At 43.8% G+C, this 14,368-nt stretch overlaps 1 protein-coding gene across 1 annotated transcript in view; it reads left to right on the forward strand.

Annotated features, from left to right (window-relative positions):
* The first annotated feature begins 9,384 nt into the window (after positions 1 to 9,384).
* The window catches only part of FHL2 (four and a half LIM domains 2), a 40,929-nt gene continuing 35,945 nt past the window's right edge, over positions 9,385 to 14,368 (forward strand). Inside the window, exon 1 of the mRNA XM_010191863.1 lies at positions 9,385 to 9,422. The gene's annotated coding sequence lies outside the window, so the exon portion shown is untranslated. The remainder of the gene's footprint in view (positions 9,423 to 14,368) is intronic.

The following is a 14,368-nucleotide window of genomic DNA, read 5'->3' on the forward strand; positions in this document are numbered from 1 at the left end:
GAAGGGGTGTTGATTCAGGGATATGTATGTCCTTGCACACCTCTTTTCCCCCTGGGATGTTTCATCTCCCCCTCACACCTCTCCCAGTCATGCCATCATCTGCCTTGAGAAATGTTGGTGGCTGCTGGGTAGGTGGGATCTCCTCCTGCCCAGACAGGGAAAAAATATTACCATCCTGGTGCTTGCCTTAATGTATGCTGACTGAAGTTTGTCCTCAAAGCCAGAGCAGGATTCAAGCCTCACTGCATTAATTTTTTATATGCTCAAAACAGCAGCTCATATTTATTCATAAGCTAACAATCATAGTAGATATAAACATACAAACAGTGATAGTGCATGTAGTTAATTAGATCTTGCCTGCATTGAGACAAAAATTCATGGTACCCAAATTATTTCAGGGTGACTATGACATGAACATGCTCAGCATTAATGATACCCTTGTCCCTGCTCCTTGAGGGCATTTTCTTTCTTTGGAGATATGGATATATTGAATGAGAGATTTTTGAAGAACATTAAACCAAAAGTCTTTTATCATATTCCATGTTCTATTAACACAGTTTTATTTTCTATCTGTTCTCCCAAATCCAGGATCCATGTTAGCCAGTGTTTTGCTTTTCTGAAGCTGCAGCACAGGTGGGGGAATGAGGGTTTTCTCCTGCTGAGGCAGCAGGAGGCTCCATGGAAAGGACTTTTAGGGGAGCCCATTGCAGAGCTTAGCTTTCAGTCATTAATCTTTTCAGGTCAGATCTGGATGTCATAAACCAGGGGAATGAAAAGAGCAGTAGAGCTGCTAAGTGACAGGTGATCTCCTACCAGTACTCTTCAATGGCTCTGCAGGAGCCATCTTGGAAATGCCCTGCAGTTTTGCAGAGGAGCAGGCACCCTCTGTGCTGTTTTTGTACCCAGCTGTAGAGTAAATGGAGATTCACACCTCTTCTGCAACACTCAGATTTGTGTTTTTTAAGTTATTAATTCCCCCAACCTATTAAATTCTGTTAATGAAATTACGGTATTTCTATACAATTCAGTATTTGTTTTTCTGAAAATATGATCTCCAGAAGGCAAAGTTGTTTCTGGAGCCCTTCCTGTACACAAGGATAGATCAGGACCAAAGCAAGATCAGAGCCAGAGAGTCCACAGACCTGGAATCTGGTGTCGTTTCAAGATTTATTGTGATGATGCACAGAGCTGAATACCCTAAAAGCGTTTTGGCATGCAAGGCAGAGATAACTTACCTTTCTTTCAACTTGTCCATCTTCCTTTGTTTTAGACTCTTTAATGCCAGGAAGCCTTTCTTTTTATATTCCTTCAGGTTTGGCAGCTATCAAACCTCTTCAGACCCAAGCTCAATTGCAAACCATGAGCGATACCCACGGTTCGTGCAAGGACTCAGAAAAATGCCTTCTTCTCCATACGCTCTTGCAAATGAGCACATTCTTCCTAAAAGATAGAAAGAAGCACTGCTGTCTGCTGAGCAGGAGCCAAGTTCAGTGCAATCACAGATCAAAGAGAGGTGTGAACCTCTCATCTCCATCTTGGCAGGGCTTTCTGCAGAAGATTTCATGCTCGTGCCCAAAAATTAAATGGCAAATTTGTTTACAGAAGCTGCCCTTATCGCTGGTGCTGGGCATACCTTGCGTGCCCGGGTGATTTATCGATTTGAACTGCTTTCTGCAAGGCTTGTGCTTGTGAGGCAGGGGCCTGCTCCAGCATGGCAGAGGAGCCATGAAACAACAGCTGCAACAGATGGCTTCGGCTCTCGTCTTGGTTTGGCAGGCCCCACCAAAATGGTGCCAGACGTGCACTGCTTGATGAATGAGGAAGAGTGTGAGAACATTTGTCCACTGAGAAGGCAGAGGAATAATGTGCCATTGGGAGATAAATGGGGAGATGTGGGGAGTGAGGTGAAGGGGGGAAACTGCAGATGTTTTGAGGAAACGCCTGTTAATCCTTGAAGGGAAAGGAATGGTGGCAAGGATGCTAAGGGGGCAGAGATAGAAAGGATTACCTTGTAGATTTTGTGGCTTGAGTGGAGAGGAAAGGTTGGCAGAAACACTGACACTGCAGATGCCTGGGGCAGAAAGGAAGCAGGGAAGAAATGTGGTGTGCCAACCATAACAGGCGGGAGGAGAAGAGATGGCGGAATATGGAAAAAAGATAAGGTGATCAAGGTGATCAACCATTTGATGATGGTTTTGTGGCAATGCAAAAAAATACAGGTGGCAATTTTAAAAAGATCAGCAAATTCATAGTCAGGATATGTGCTAAAAGAGAATGCAGATTTTGCATGATAGAGACTCTAATCTCACTATTCTCCAGTTATATTGTACGTAAGTGCATCTTTTTAAAGCATGAATAAGGCACTGTGGCTTTTTTTCCTAACAACCTGAAAATCAGAGAGCTCTTTGTGTATTTTGATTGGTGTGCAACGAACAAATTAGCTAGTGTCAGCTGATGAGACACACATAGCAAAGACCTGTTGCTTCCTTCTTCAGCATGCTTTGCTTTTGGTTTCTGTTCTCCAACAACTTAATGGCTAAACATGTCTGTCAAGATTTTTAAATTAATGCACAGCCAAAGAACTGATTATTTGTCTCCGAATCACTTTCAAAAAATCTGAGCAGCTCCAATGATGACAGAAGTAGCTTTGTTGTTTAACTGAGGTGCTACGAAGAGCTGTCCTCCTGGTAAATGTCAAGTTCTCTGTTGAACTTGGCTATAAAATTAGGGTGCCAGTTTTAATACACATAGCTTTTTTTCAGCCACCAGCAGAATCACTGTGAGCTCTCACAAAAGGCATCACTAGAACAAATATGTTAATATAATCAGCTAAAGACTTTTTATGTTATGGATGAGAAAAAAGGCAAATCAAGGGCCCAAGAAAGAGAGAAAATAAGCATTTGAGGATCATCATAGTCATGCACGGGATCTAGGTTAAGGGGAAATGGTAGGTGTCAAGTTTGACATTAATTTTGGCCCTTGAGTCCAGGCTAATCTAGGCTCTCCAGTGAAATTTTTTGCATTGTGCTAAATGGCCTAAAAGTTATATGGTAGCCCTGGGCTGCACTTCTATCAGCAGCAGAGCAAACCACTAGCAAAGATTGAGTTACCAGTTATGCAGTTGATTATGTCTCCAGGGGAAGGATATACACCATAACACCAACAGCTGCTCTTTATAAACACAACTTTTTAATATTGCTGGGCTTGTTTCAAATTGCACACGACAGCCTTCACCAGGCTAACCTGAGTCATCAGGCTTACACTAAGGCAATGTCAAACAGGGCGGCCACTGCCCTGTAGTGTTACAAGGTTTGAACATTTTTTGGAAGATTTTAAATTTATCACCACTGCCAGATGCATTATCCCAGCTTCTATTTCTGCACTGTTATGGAAGGTGCCTTTGAAGGTAGTATAATGTCACACTAGTTTTACAACTGAAGTCCTACGAACAGCCTATTGATTGCAACGTAGTGTGTGCAGACAGGTCGATTTTGGAGCACCTCTCTTTGAGACTATGTGATTCCCACCCAGCATGAACCCTGGGGCAGATGTGGGAAAAGGGCTATCACAGTCAGTCTTGGGGGTTTTTGCTGGGAAATGTGCTTCTACCAGAAGGATTTTTCTAATGGCTGAGGAGGTCTAGGAAGTTCTTAGTCTTCTAAGGGTTGGGGTCTTTTTATGATCTCTGTGTATTTTTCAGATCTTGTTCTCAGCAATGACCTGTCTTGTAGTTTCCCCTATAAGTGGTAAACCTGATCCCCAGGGAGGTCAATTTGATTTTTTTAAGTGGTTGGCACTTGCAGCTCCTCTGTCCTTCAGTGGGACTTGCATGCACTTGTCAAGTTTGATAACGTGGATGTGAGTATTATGTCCAAGGTCACACCATGAATTAATGCCAGAGCTGAGATTATTATTACTTATGGGCAGGCTGGTGATTACACCTATGCTTAACGCAATCTACAGCTTCTATTACAAAAGTCTGCTTTAGTTTTTTACGCATGCCAAAATAAAACTGCTTAGGCTGAAAATCCTTATCCATCCAAGCACCCTTGTACTCAGGGGTGAGCAAAGCAGACCAGGCTCTTGCTTGCTTAATTTTGCTAGTGGCAATTCCTGACCCTTTTTGCTGGATTCACAGCTCTGTATTTCTCTCAGATAACAGTTATCTCATGAAAAAAACACCTTTATTCTAAAAGGAGTCCTGAAAGTTTATTTTGCATGTGCAATCATGGCAGAGTTAGGTACAGGGTCGTAATTCAAACAGGGTTAATTCAAACAGGCAGGTAAGTGTGCAAATGAGGCACCGAAATTTAGTGTTGCTGGGATTGCTATGTTCATCTCTTTTGAACTCAAGCAACCACTTGGATCCCTTTGTCACTGCAACCCACAAATAGTTACACCTCAGCTGCTTGTTAAGTGAAGCCTGCTTAGCTCTATCAGGGCTTAGTTTGGTGGATTATGAGGGTAGATTTAGTTTTGGACCGAAGAAGTCCTAGCATGATCCAAAAACAGCAGCTACAGAGGAGTGAACGAGTATTTCAGCCAAAATGGGAAAGGGCAGAGGTGGGGTCATGAAACAGCTGCTAAGAGCAGTGGCCTTCTGTGAGCTGTAACATTTGCTGGGAAGATAAACTGAGAAGTGAAGAAGAAATTATTCCTGCTTTTCCAGCCTTGTTTGCACTCTGAAAATATATCCAGAGCAACCTCTGGATAAAGAGGCACCATCCAGTCCTCTGAGCATTTGTCAGTGCTGTGTCACTAGATTTGCAAAGTGAGCCCTTGGATATAAGGCCATTACATAGAGGCAGAAAGTCAGGAGTGCAGACTGGGGACTGGATTTGACTCCCTCGGTGTGAGTGGGGCAGGAGATGGAGAGGGGGAGAAAGGAGAAAGCTACCCAGGTCTTCCATGCAATGTTTGGGTGTAGAGGTTTTGGAGAGTTGGATGTCTGAATTTTCACACTAAGGCTCATCTGCATCATTTACCTGAATGTGGTATTGTTTGTGCTGGGGGAAGAGCTCCTACCTGTGTTCTGAACCTCTGCCAGCCCCTAGGGTGGTGCAAGCTGCAGAGACCGGGCATGAGAGGGACCAAACACACTGGGTGCTTGGGTTCCAAAACAGCTGAAGAAATTAATGATTAAAAAAAAAAAGAAAAAAAATCATCAAGGTCACTAAATATAGTTTGCTTCTCTCTCAGAGAGTCCCCAAACCAAAACCTGTGGGAATTCAGGAAATTGTTCTGGGGAATAGATATTCCCAAGCATGAACTACTGGCCATCACTAGAGGCAAGAAAATGGGCTATGTTAACCTACATCTGGCCCAACGCAGGCATTTTTGTGGCACACTACTCACACCAAGGGCATCTCATGCTGAATGAAGTACATTTCATATCACTTCAGTCACCAAAAGTTAGCTGTCTGGTGTGAGTCATCTCCTCTGCTCCTGTAGTCAGCAGCGGGAGATAGGCACCTCCACCCATCAAAGAAAGCACATAGATAACCGGCTTATACCAGCTGCCAGCTTTCAATGGCAAAAAGTAGGTGAGGTGAACTGCTGATGACAGCACCCACAGAAAGCACAGCCATCACTGAGCTCCGGGCGTTTCAGGCCTGCTTTCAAGTCTGCACGTAGCTTTGCAGCGATGACATCTTGAAGCCTTGGCTCAAAATAGAGAGCAGGAGGGGAAGACGGGCAGAGGCAGGCCAGAGCCTGCGTAAAGTGGTAGCAGCAATGACTGCTGCCCACCAGGAAGGAGGTGAGGTTGGGGTCCTTCAGGCACACCTCCGTTCCCAGGAGCCCAAAGATGGAGCCCAAACACTGCCTGCTTCAAGCATTTTCACAGGCATGGGAAGACCTGGAGATCTGCAATGCTCCTGATGCCCTGTATCCCTCACAATAGAAGGCTATGTGCTCGCACGTTTACATGGGGGTCAGCATGCTCTTCCTCTAGATGCAGGGCAGCTGGATTTGGGGTTTTATGAGCAAATGACTTATTTGGATGGTACTGGTGTGGCCTTCAGCTGTGAAGGGTGAGAAGAAGCAGGCAGGGTGACGGCTTGGTAGGGCAGCCAAATTCCCAATTTGCAATGGCAAATGCTAATCCCATCTTCCTCACTGTGAGGGCCTGAGTGTGAAGTGTTTGCAAAATATTGACTACCAGCAAAATCTCCACAGGCTCCCTCTTCCCCTCTGCCTCTGCTGCTAAGTTTCTGGCAGTCAATATCATATGCTCAAAACCTACCTCTAAATCCTCTAAATTAGATTAAAGGCTCAACAACATCATAACGCAGTTTTGATCCCTGTGCTACCTACCATGAACACAAATGTCAGGACAGCAAGGTCAGATTCCCACTAATATCTGCCAGCAGACATCTCCCTTTAGAAAAGACAGTACTGGTGCAAGCTGATGAGCTTTTGTTTGCTCAAACTGTTCTGAAGATTGACACTCTTCTTGGATTCCCACACTCTGGCATCTTCTGTGACTTGCAGAGAATGGCAGGATAAACCCTGATCGTGAGGGATCAGTGGTAAAACTTTTTACCTCAGTGTAATGAATGGGTAACAGGACCTTGGTATGGTTTGCACAGGGGACTGTGCTTTAAAACTTGCAGCATTTTCTTTGCATTTCAAAAACACAGTTGGATTTGATGTTTTTGAAGTTTTTTTTCAAACTGAAATGATTCTATTATACTAAAGCATCTCTTCTAGCACATGCACCTCCCAACACTTTGGAGTAGAGAATTGACTGAAATTTTTTATTTGTTTCCTTCCTGTGCCTTAGTCATGAAGGCAGCAAGGCTAAATCTGGTGCTGCAGACCCATGGAGATGGCAAAGAGGTCCACCCTGTCACTGCTGCTTTAGGCCTACCCTCTTTTTAAAGGGCTAAATCCCAATGCTGCTGTAAAGCTAAGAAGCCTGACAACATCCACAGGAATACCTCTCCTCCATTGTCAGTTTGACACCCTTCTGTAGCTCAGCAATGCTGACACTCTGAGCGTAGAGGCATTTCCCTGCCTATTTCAGGAGAGCAGCTCAGCTGTTACCTGCTGGGGGCAGGGCAGGATCAGGCCCAGCAGCCTGGCTTTCCACTGATGCTTTAGCCTTCTGATGGCATCCTTTTTTCAAGGAGTCATCCTTTCCCCAGTGAGCTTCATCAAAGAGTAAAGCAACACCCAAAATGAAACTGGGACAGTTTAGTTAGAGGGGCAGTGGGGGACAACCAGCTTTACAGGACATTTGCTTTTTTACAGAGAGAAAAGCATTAATGTTTGTGTTAACGGATCTGTAATCCACCTTCTCAAGTAGTTAAATGAAATGTCAGGAGGCCACATTTACCCCAAGATGATCCTGAGTTGCTCAATATTTACATCAGATCCAAATGTTCTCTGTAACCGGGCTGACACCCGAGGATTAAACATGTCATCAGTGCCCAGTACAGCATGGACTGGGGTTGGAGACAACCAGTTTTTATCCAGGCTGTTTCTACAATGTCACCTGGACCTTTGAATCACACAAACAAAAAAATTGGCTAACACGAAAAGGTTGAGGCTGTCCAGAGCCGTCCAAACTTATGTCCTAACTACCACATTTCTGCCGTTTTTACAGCTTTTAATAACTGTTTATTTTTCTAGGAAATGAGAAAGGACTGTTTACATGGCAGCTAAAGGAACATGTGGCAAAAGGCTGCTAACTCTAGGATGAACGATATTTTCACCAGGAATCTGTGGGACATTTCTCTTATCTCTCTAACCTAAGTCTCTAGGTCATGCTCCCTGTCCAGGACACTTGGAGGCTGGGCATTTCTGCTTGGACAAAAAGAGATGAGTGAAAGTCATTTGTTCCAGGAGACTTGACTCAGGCTGTCAAATCATGTTGCTTGGCAGGGGCTGAGGACGTGTTGTTATGAACATTTTTATGTTAGGATGATCCCTCTAGATGCCAGCTTCCCATTGGTTTGGAGCTAAAACCACAAAACCTGACTGGGCTCCATGTCAAACCATAAATCAGTTTGTCATGTCAGAAAACCTGGCACACAGTTTGTGTTAGTATCCAGTCTCCACGGCTTGACCCATGCTTGCTACCCAAAAGAACTACTCAGAGACAAGTTAGGAGGTGAAACTATCTCCTAAAAACTACTGCTCCACCAGCACTCTGGAGAGGGAAAAGAGGCATAAAGGAAATGGGGGGTTCTTCAGGACTGTGAAAGTAACAAATAAATCCAGCAAAGAAATTGAATCCCTCAGCAAATACTCCTGCTACATCCAGGAGGAGGAACAACAGGGCATCTCAGTTCAACAGCACAGTACTTCTTCAGAGAAGTACGCTGCTGTGTGAAGGAGAGTCATCTGCCTGCACATAGAGGCTTCCTGATGCTATTTCTTCACCTCCCTGTCTTAACAAAAGGTTTTCCTTTTCCTCTCCTTAAGAAAAACACCTTAAAATAGTTCAACTTCATATCAAGGGATGTATCTTTGTTGCAACTTTCTCTGCAGAAGCACATTGAAACGCAGAGCTGGGCCCAGCACTGGCAAGGAGGTAGGCAGGTTGTAGCCCCACCTCTGCACTGAGCCTTGCTAGGTCAGGTTTTCCTCCAGGGCCAGCAAGATACAGCCCATGGGAGTTGCTGGATGAGCTTTTTTCCACCTTTAATCTCTCGCTTCTCCCATGTCTGAGTGTCTTCCTCCCCCAGAGTCAGACCAAGCAGAGAGCTCACACCCAACCTATAACCTCTCTGCCTGTGTGGATTTATTTTGTAACCTCAGGCTAGTCTATGAAGCCTCTGTCTTTTTTGCTGAGAAATGGTAGCACTGGCACTACCTCCCCTCCTACGAGGCAGTGCAGGGGTAAAACAAGGCAGGACACGAGGCACAGACTCCCCTGCAACAAGGCTATACAGCTGCGATGGACAGATGGGCAAAGGGGAGTTGGAGTTTGTTGCATCCACAGAACAGTTGTCATTTCCTAGGGTGTTTCTGTCAAACCCAGAGCCCTGAATGAGAAATTAGACCTGCTTATAGTTAAGCCAAAATATCACACCCTGAAATATCATTGCCTCCTTGGGGTCCCTCACAGGACCTCCCTATAGCAGGTGAGTGCATTTTAAGATCAGGCACTCCCAAACAGAGCAGAGCAAGGGGCCAGGGCTGCTCAGGAGCACAGCAGCCCTTTCCATCGGGTGCCTCATGCCACTGTAGCTATGATGCCTTAAAAGGCTGGTAGCACAGAGGTGCTGCAGTCCTTATCTCCTGCAGATGGCTGGTACTTGGGAGATATTATATTAATAGCTCATCCCAAGCACGAATGCCTAACTATCTAACTACTAAACACAACATTTAGGAATCCAATAAAGCAGCAAGCCTGTCCCTATCCTCTCTCATTCACGGACTCCCAAGCAAAGGCAGCACCAAGCTGCAGCAAGGTAAGACAGTGCCTGGTTTTGGTTTTCACAGTCCTTTGGCCCCTTTTCTCCTTTTCCCCTTCCCTTTGCAAAGGGGGCTGGCGATTTCTCAGGGCTTTGTGTAGAGATCCTGAGGGGAGCGCTTGTTTCTTAGGGGATGAGTGGATTTTGAGATGTTTGTTCCTTTCTTGTGCCAGAGCACATACAGAGCGCGTCTCTTTGTATTTCCAGTCTGCTGTTGGGAACCAGGTGCTAACTAGCAGCTGCTCTTTAGTTTCTGCACTAATAATATGCTGTCATGTTTTCATGTTCTCAAGGAACACAACCATGTCTAACTATAGACACTTTCCTGGTTTGAATAGCAAACTAAATGACTTCAGGCAGAAAGCTTTTGATTAGGTTTGGTGGTTTTTTTTTCCTGTATCAGCATTTTCTTCTTCATGATGAGTATTTGGAAAATGAATAGATGGGGGGAAGAGAACAGAAGGAACATTTTACTTTTTTCCTTTTCTTTCAGACCATTTCCTAATGGCCATGAAAGAAAGGCAAATTACAGGCGACGCTTGCTGATTTCATCTTTAAATAATTACTTGTTATGGATTACAGCAGCTGTGAAAAAAGGGAAAAGAAAGTAAAGCACTGAAACATAACTGGGTATCAAAGCAGGAATTCGTCAGAACCAGCCTGTAAAACAGCATTAGCAACAACTGCCAAATGCCAATTATCAGGCTATTGTTACATTAAATCACTTTTAACCTCATCTCATGAGAGCATCAATTTTCAAATGAAGCCAATAAAAGAAGACCTCTTTGGAAAAATAAGATTGTTTGTGCATATGTGTACATATGTTTGGATGCATTTGCACATGTATTTTTAATATAAACATTCTTATAACAAAAGGGCTCTTTAATCCAAGGATCACAAAGCATGGCACAAAGGTAAGAAATATTAATTTACTTTTAGCCCAAGAACTAAAACTATCATGTTTTGCATCAGAGTTTGTTTACTATTCCCTTAATCAGGAAATAAAGTGAAATAAGGCTTTTTTTCAAAATGCTGAGCAACCATGGGCTTTGACAGGATCATGGGTCCCTGGCATCCCTGGGGAGCAAGACTCCTTAGACCTGACCCAAACCCAAGGCTTGTAGGAATGGTCAGCCCATTTCAAAGTGTTTGAAATTGGGCTCAGTCCCTAGGTGAGGATTTCAAAGGCAAAAGGGTAGGCCCTTAGTTGGTCCAAAGTTCTTGGAGATCCACTGACTTTAGATGAGAGGTGGATGCTTACATTGGGTGCTTACTGGGCCAGTGGACATGGAGAAGTTGAATCTTGTGCCAGCGCTTTGTCTCCAGCCATACGTGCCATGTCCAGCAATGCTCCCATGGGAGAGGTGGCCTCTGAGACCAAGTGGCCACAACCAAAACATGTCCTAGGCACAGAGTTTGCTCCCAGGCATCCAGGTGGGAGAGCCCTAGCCAGCATCTATACAACTAACCAGTGTGGCTGACTGAGTTTCAGGGCCTGTGAGCATCCAGTGGTCTTGTTTGATTTATGAGCATAGACACAGCCTCTGCACATAACTTAAGCAGAAGAAAAAAGGAACGTAAAATACCAAATTGTCTGCACACATGCGTATCTTATCTCAAGGTTTACTGTCCCTGGACAGATGACTTAAAAGGCTTAACCGCAACCAATGTCTCTGCAAGTCCCTCTGTTCTCTAGCAGTAATGGTCTCACCACTAGACCATGGTCTGCTCTGTTTAGATCCGCACATAGCTCCAGTCTTCTGCTCCCCAGCACTGGTGAAGATGTTTTGTAAGCTGGCTGGAACCCAGAGGTAGTGTGTCTTGCCAGAAAGCGCAGCGTTGACTCTTAGTGGGCCACCAGTGGGACCTGGCAGCTGCTTTAGCCTGACCCGCTGCTCCACTTGGTCTGGTTTTTTCCAAGATCCTGCTATTAAGCTAAACTGATGTGCCTCCACAGTCAATTGTGCAATAAAGAAGTCATGTTCAAAACTAACATTTTTTTATAGAGTAGTCTCACTTCTCCCATACCAAAATTTTTCTCATGTCCTCAAATTCTTTGTCTATCATCTGCGCTTCAGGCTAAAACAATAAAAATAGCAGAATAATTCTGGTTGGGCACTTAGTGTTAAAGTATTGTCATTGGTGTATAGGCAGTATTTCCTCTTAAAAACAAGAAACAGCAGTAGCATTCCAATCACGTGCAGCAAAACACTAGCGTGGGTGTTTTTAAAAATATGTTGGCCAAAGATCTTTAGCTTGAAAAAATGCAGGAAAATACATACTAATGCAGAGATTTTTCAATGGAATTGGATTTAAAAGTAAAAGAAAAGAAAAAGACCCAAAGCCTGTTCCCAAAGTGAACCCATTCTAAAGGCAGTCATCCCAACAATAATACTTTGTTCTTACCTAGCATTTGAAAATATGATTAATGGATGAATAACTTTACTTTTTCCCTTCCAAACAGCAAGTCATCTGAACAAGGCAGACCTTTGATTGCAGCTGGCAAGAGGCTGGGTGGGGGCAGACTCATTCAAACACTTCTTTAATACAGAAAATGTAAAAGGCCATTTTACAAGGAAGAGAACCAGAGAAGGAAGGGAATGTGAAGACTGACTTGGGGGTGAAATTCTGGCCCCACTGAAATCAATGGGGGTTTTCTCAGAAACATCCATGAATTTTAACAAAGCTCAGATCTCCCTTTTTCCCTCTAAGCCAAACTTGTGTAGATTTGCACCACCAAAGTGCTTTTTCACATTTTTCCTTACCAGTTTTCCTTTTTTGTAGCTGTGTATTGGCTAACCAGAGAACAAGCACTCTGAACGCTCCAGACACAGTTGTTTTTCAGTCAGATGAATTATTACTGGCTGCGATATTTTATCTTTAGCTTTACATCACAGTAAGTACAGTTTCATGCTGATAAATCTCAGGCTCTTTCGACAATGTTCATCATTTTACGCAGATTAGCTTTGAGAAGCATAGGTCATGTTACACAGAGTCCTACTATTTCTGAAAGCAGTTGGAGCAGTTCTGCCTGCTCTTGCTCAGCTCAATCTGACACAAACATGGAAGAAGCACTATCATACATATTTTAAAGGGATCCATCAACTTCATAAAACCCCAAATGTTTCTGCTGCAATTTGATTTACTGGCTACCATTACATGTGTCACCCAGAAGCAGTGAAACTGCAAGAGCTAGAAGAAAAAGTATTTTCCCCCAATTTCACTTTACATTTTCAATAACATTTTGTGTGAAACCAGTCATACAAGTTCCCTTTTATAATATTTTTTTCCTGCTGTCTCTGTGAAACTTCCATGCTGCAATGAATGAGAGGAAAACTCTCCTTAAAAAAGGAAAATAAGTACACTTTTAAACCACATTGTCTTGGGAGTAGAATGGACACAGACGTGGGGACAGAAATTGTTTCACAAACTTCATAAACAAAGTCAATGGGCTTTCACATTAGCATATTCCCTGTCAAGCTTAGCAGATTTTCACCAAAGTCTCACTAAAAATTTGCATGCCTTCTGTTTGAGGGAAATAGGTAACGTTGACCTGTGCTCCTTTTTGGTAGTCTGCAGCTAGGGGAGCAAAGCCTGGCATGCCCAGAGATTACCATATGAAAACAGGAATACCTGCAATCCACAGATGTCACCACACAGAAGCCCATTATTCCATTATTTATCCCATTTTTAAAATGCTGAGTATCCTAATTTCCTATGCATGAAGTACATCGACTGAAACACATCCTACATCCTCTGGTGTTGGGTGCAGAAGGCAGCAGGACACTTAAGGGGTTAGGACACCAGTTATACAAGAAAGACGTTTTAACACCATATGGCACTCCTGGTAAAGAACAATAAAAGTGAAGAAGCTATCATAATAAACTCAATTTGTTGTAGTTTTTAACTTCCAGGTGTAAGCTCTAGCTCAGGAATTTGCATGAGCACAGGTTAAACACATTGTGTGTTACATACTCATATGGCTTGCATTTCATATCATTGAGTATCTCCTCTCAACATCCTTTTAGGGGAGAATAGTAGCACTTCTTCCTAATTCAGAACGGGGAAGCAAGACTCAAGTGCTGAAGTGTGGCAAGGCTTGGCAGGCTGTGAGACCCAGCTCAGGGCTGCAGTGACCCAGGGCTCCAAGAAATAAGTCTTGGAGAGAGGCTTTCCCCTCTCTTCCTTTCATCTGCCTTAAAAATCCTCTAGCCAACATGAGCGGTGCTGTGTCCAGCTCTGCTCAATTAATCAAAAGTGAACATAACGGCTGAATTGAGGTGTGTGAATACTCCCTGGACTTATCTGCCCTGCTTTAGCTATCCAAGCACCTATTTGTGCAAAGTTGAAGGTCTATGAAAAATCTTATTCAGGACTTGCAGTTCAATAACTTTTGGATTCATAACCTAAGGAGGATCTAGATTTAATAGTGCGATTAATGTCTTAGGATGTAATTATTTGTTGCTGCAGAATACTGATGGGCAAGCAGAGGGTATAATTATAAGGATTTGATTACACATACATAGTGTTGAGCTTTGGGCTCAAGCTGGCCAGGAGCTGCACTTAGGGTTGAACAGTGTGGACCATCCTCTGCTGTGTTTGGGTCTACACAAGCTGCTGGTATAGATGCAGGCAGGGAAGGCAGCAAGGCCAGAGGAATGGGTGACACTGTCACCCTGAGAAGATCTCCCTGTCACTGGCACAAGGAGGTGTCAAGGAGGTTGCAGTATGTGAGAGCAGCTTCTTCATCAGTCATTTTCTTCTCAGCAGCCCTGACTTGGCTTCCAGTGGCAAAATGCACACACAGGGATGTCATGGCCAGACCACCACCATGAGCAGGAGCATCCAGCTTGCACGCTGGGATCATTTGGGTTCATGTATGGTCTTCCCTTTGTCCCAGCCATTCTTGTGCCTGTTATCATTGCTTCCTACAGGATTCTGCC

This window comes from Mesitornis unicolor, unplaced genomic scaffold, assembly GCF_000695765.1.
Source record: "Mesitornis unicolor isolate BGI_N332 unplaced genomic scaffold, ASM69576v1 scaffold15989, whole genome shotgun sequence".
NCBI lineage: Eukaryota > Metazoa > Chordata > Aves > Mesitornithiformes > Mesitornithidae > Mesitornis > Mesitornis unicolor.